The sequence below is a fragment of the Panthera uncia genome (assembly GCF_023721935.1).
Source record: "Panthera uncia isolate 11264 chromosome C1 unlocalized genomic scaffold, Puncia_PCG_1.0 HiC_scaffold_4, whole genome shotgun sequence".
Taxonomy (NCBI): Eukaryota; Metazoa; Chordata; class Mammalia; order Carnivora; family Felidae; genus Panthera; species Panthera uncia.
Genome location: NW_026057585.1, coordinates 91,557,810 through 91,562,682, shown reverse-complemented (window position 1 = coordinate 91,562,682; position 4,873 = coordinate 91,557,810). Strand labels below are relative to the sequence as shown.

At 56.1% G+C, this 4,873-nt stretch overlaps 1 long non-coding RNA gene across 1 annotated transcript; it reads right to left on the bottom strand.

The window, feature by feature from the left end:
• Positions 1-4,143, bottom strand: LOC125913046 (uncharacterized). Its single transcript, XR_007454913.1, has 2 exons — positions 3,902-4,143; positions 1-452 (listed from the first exon to the last, which is right to left on the bottom strand). It is a non-coding gene; the product is annotated as an uncharacterized LOC125913046 (long non-coding RNA).
• Between the last annotated feature and the right edge of the window lie 730 nt (positions 4,144-4,873).

Sequence of the window (4,873 nt, the reverse complement as noted above, 5' to 3'; positions counted from 1 at the left end):
TATTTTTAAAGTTTATAGAATGTACAGATGAGATTACTGGGCAAAAAACATTCTCTCCCTGCCCGTCTCCTCCAAGGTGATGCGCACTTCCCTTTCTGCGACCTGTCGGTGTCCAACATGGCCACGTGACTTGCTTTGGCCAGAGGGATGCTGGTGACCACGCCATGAGCACCTTCAAATGTGCCTGCCCACGAGGCTTTCCCACTGGCCCTGCTGCCATCACGGGGACAACACGCCTTGGGTAGCCGCGTCCAAAGAGAGCGAGAGGGACGCATGGGGCAGACCGGGGCCCGGCCCTCAGGGGGAGGCCAAGATCTGCCGGGTCCAGCCTCGATCTTGCTGAAGCCCGATGGGCCGTGAGTAAGAAACCAATGCTTCTTGTTCGGTGCCGCCGAGGTTCCGGGTGGTTTGTCGCACGGCCACAGCTGACCGATGTACCGTGGGACGCCCGTCTGTGAAAGAGACGAAAAGCAAGCTGTCCTGAGCACGTGTAGGAGAGGGGACAAAGCCCCGCCGTCAATCACCACCAGCCTTACTTCTAATGAACATCTTCATCACACGCTTTCCTTCCCGCCCACACCACATCCCACAACACACACGCACAAACGCGGTAGGGACCTGGGACCCACCGTCCGCCTCAGTCACCTCCTCTCGGAGGCCTCCGGCTTCAACCCTCCGCTGCGTTGAGGCTCCCCTCCACCTCCTGCCAGCCTGCAGGTCAGGGGGTGAGTAGGGGAGGGCCAGACCCCTCTGCACCCAGCACCCTCCTCCTGCTACCTCGTGTGGGTCACGCCTGGGTCCCCGGAGGCCCTCCACATCTTCCTCCAACAGCGGGGCAGCCTCCCTGCCCCAGCCCTAATCCCACAGGAGGAAGGGGAAGCCCAGGGAGCCGCACAGAAAGCCAGAGGCGTGCATTTCCCCCGGCGTCCTAGGGCTGCCTTTGCTTGAGACAGTGAGATGACCCAAGGGTCAGGGCACAGGACAGGAGCCTGGTGGGGTCAGGAGAAGCTGGAGGAAGGAGCATGGTGGGCAGGGCGAGCCAGAGTGAGAGAACGAGGGACCAGCCCCAGGGGACCCTCCAGAGGCCGAAGCAGGGTGGCCCTGACGTCGTGTGGGGTTGAGGGAACAGACCGGGTGACACTCTCTGGCCCCTGTGCTGAGCTGAGACTTTAGATACAATCGCTGCTTCCCCTTCCACTGGGGCCTATAGACGCAAGGCCTGGGGACGGCGGGGAGGCCCCATGCCCCTGTCATCTATGAGCACCAGCCCAGGGGCTCGAGAAGATGACCAGAGAGTGGACGCCCGGCCAGTGTGCTCGGGGCTGTCACGACACAGCGTCACAGACACTCAGGTCCTCACCGTCTGGAGGCGGGAAGTCCGGGGTGCCCGCGGGGGGGTGCAGGCCTCTCTCCTTGGCTAGTAGGCGGCCACCTTCTCCCTGAGTGTCTCCGGGGGTGTCTGTGCCCTAGTCTCTTCTTATAAGGACACCAGTCACACTGCCTCAGGGTCCCTCCTAATGAGCTCATTTTAACTTAATTGTCTCTTTAAAGACTGTCTCCAAATACAGTCACCTTCTGAGGCACTGGGGGTTAGGACTTGAACGCGAATTTGGGGAACCGGGAATACAGTTCAGCCCACACCGCCACCCGTTGGAGGAGAGGCCATCTGGCCAGCTTCTCTGGACCCAGGCGGCAAAGGACCTTGCTAAGGACGGGGGGCAGGGCTCTGTCCCACAGTCACGCAGGGTTGTCCCCTTTTCTTTTCTAAAGTTTATTTATCCATTTTGAGAGACAGACGGAGAGAGAGAGAGAGTAGGGGAGGAGCAGAGAGAGAGAAAGGGAGAGAGAGAATCCCAAGCAGGCCCCTCACCGTCCACGCAGAGCCCGACACAGGGCTAGAACTCACGGACCGTGAGGTCACGACTTGAGCTGAAATCGAGTCCCACGCTTAACCAACCGAGCCACCCAGGAGCCCCACCCCTTTCTAAAACTCTGCCGGCACAGCAGCGGGAACGAGGCAGCTCCGAGCACCCGCCACAGGGGGAGCGGAGCCCCTGGACCGGAAGGTGAGCAGGAGTTGTACACGGGAACACGGGCACAGAAAGTTCAAAGGCCTGCAAAGCGAATCTACGCTATAGGAAGGGAGGACCCACCGAGGTTACCCTGGAGGAGGGGGCAGGGGACTGGAGGACGCATGGAGGGGCACTTCCGGGAGGGGGCAGGGACGGGAAGAAGCACAGGGGGCACTTCTGGGAGGAGCCAGGGACTGGAGGAGGCAGGGTGGGCACTTCCGAGAGGGGGCAGGGACTGGAGGATGCGTGGGGGCACTTCCGGGAGAGGGTAGGGGACTAGAGGAGGCACAGGGGTGCACTTCCGGGAGGGGGCAGGGACTGGAGGAGGTACAGCGGCACTTCCGGGGTGCTGGTCATGTTCATGTTCTTAGTCTGGAGGCTGGTGTCAGGGCCGTGAAAGCCCACTGAGCTGTCCACGTAAGACCCACGCACTTTTTATTTTAGTTGATAATATTGTACCAACATCGACTCCCTAGCTTCACAGTGTCCCGTGGTTTTGTAAGCTGTCGTCGGGGAAAAGCTGGGTAAAGGGGAACCCGGTCCTATTTCTGCAACTCCTTGTGAGTCTTATTTCAAAGCAAATTTTAATGCCATCCAGGAAATCATTGGAGGCTTATTTTAAGGTTTTACATTTTCAGACCCAGAAGAGTTGAAATAAATCTTAAAAAACAAAAGAGATTTACGCACTTTGCCGCGTGCATGTTATACTTCAATTAAAAGTTAAAAGAGGAGGGGCGCCTGGGTGGCGCAGTCGGTTAAGCGTCCGACTTCAGCCAGGTCACGATCTCGCGGTCCGTGAGTTCGAGCCCCGCGTCAGGCTCTGGGCTGATGGCTCGGAGCCTGGAGCCTGTTTCCGATTCTGTGTCTCCCTCTCTCTCTGCCCCTCCCCCGTTCATGCTCTGTCTCTCTCTGTCCCAAAAATAAATAAAAAACGTTGAAAAAAAAAAAATTAAAAGTTAAAAGAGGAAAAAAACGAGCCTCTGCCGGTCTCAGCGCCGACCCAAAGGACAAGGAGAGAAACGGCATCCACGGAGCACCTGCTGTGTGCCAGGGATACGTAGGCGCTCTGCCCAAGTCGTCCCACTCATGACTCAGAGAGAGAGCTGACTGTCTCCGTTTGCAGATGAAGAAACAGGCTCAGAGAGGCCAAGGGCCTGCCCAATGACACACAGCTCATTCGGGGCTCGGGCAAGGCTCGAACCCAGTGCTGTCTGCCTCAGAAGCCCTGCTCTTGTCCCTGCCCGTGCTTAGGTCCCTCGGAAGGACACCTCTCCCCACCTCTGCTGCCCCGGACCGCCTGGCTCAGCCTCAAGATGAGGCGCCAAGGCCTCCAGTCAGCCCCTCTCCCAGCTCCCCCTGGCAAAGCTGCCGATGTGGGCTTTTCCAAGGCTTTTCCACCTGTCAAGCTCCCTGGCTGGGACTGACCCCTGCACCATTATTACCGCCACTCATTGCAGGGCTGAGTATGCAGCCCCCCTTTGTCGGCTCCCAGAAGACCCCAGAGCACATTCCATGCCGTGCCCCCCCCCCCCACCACACACATATATACACCCTCAGCACCAAAGTTCTCGAGAGGCTTGGAGCTTGGACAAAATTAACTCATTTATCCAAGCAACCCACTGGGGAGCATGCCTGCTTGTTGCCACGGCCCTAAAATGAACCTGGTTCATCATGTCTTTTGAATTTTGGCTCAGGCAGCACTTTCCGGGACTTTCAGGCATCTGGGAACAAAAAACTTGCTAGAGGTTGGAGCTGAGACCGTGAGGCCGGCCTCAAGGTCACCTCCCAAGGGGGACCGAGGCCAAGGGCAAGGATGGCCTGCCACCGACCTGGGAAGGCTGTGTCTGGTGGACGTAACTGGGATTCATCTTGTTCGAGTCCTCCTCGCCTAGCAACCCCCAAGAGAATGCCATGGACTGTTCTGTAGGGTGCCCGTGGGGGTTCTGACCAAAGGAGTTCCCTGAGCATAAAAACTTGAGACAGTGTCCTTCCTGCAGGACTTGTCAGAGCCCTTATGACGCTAATGTGCCCCCACAAAGGTCCAAGAATGGCCCTTCCAAGACTATTTTCCACTCTCCTTTGGAATGTTCCTCAAAGAGATGCTGGTCCACATCCTTGAACACAGATGTGTCTCTGGCAGTTCTGGAACAAGATGAAAAAAGGAAAGAACCGGTTAGCCTGGGTGGCTCAGTTGATTAGGCATCTGACTCTTGGTTTCTGCTCCGGTCATGATCTCACTGTGTGTGAGTTCAAGCCCCACATCAGGCTCCGCGCTGACAGTGAGGAGACTGCTTGGGTTTCTCTCTCTCTCTCTCTCTCTCTCTCTCTCTGCCTCTCCTGACTTCTCTCTCTCTGTCTCTCAAAATAAATAAATGAACTTTAAAAAAAAAAGAAAGGAAAAGGAAAGAACTTACAATGCTGATAAGGTGATGGCAGGGTATTACTGTTCCCATTTTGCAGATGAGGAAAACTGAGGTCCAGAGAGAGAGAGAGACAGACAGACTTTCCAGGTCAGCAGGAAAATTTGTGACAGAGCCAGTCCTAAACGTCAACAAAGGGTTCTTTCCTCTGCTTAAGGCTGAAGTCAGGAGGGTGAAAATCTGCTCATAGATAATTTCCAGGGGTTATAAAGCTCTTTCAAAACCATGCTTTGTCATTTTTTCACAAAGCTGTCATTGTCGTTTTTAATCTTCGCAATCTTCCCTTAGATTTTGGGCATCAGAGCCCCATTTTTAAAAAGAGGCAACCGGGCTTCAACAAGGTGACGTGATTTGTCTAACGTCTCAGGTCCCACCGATGCC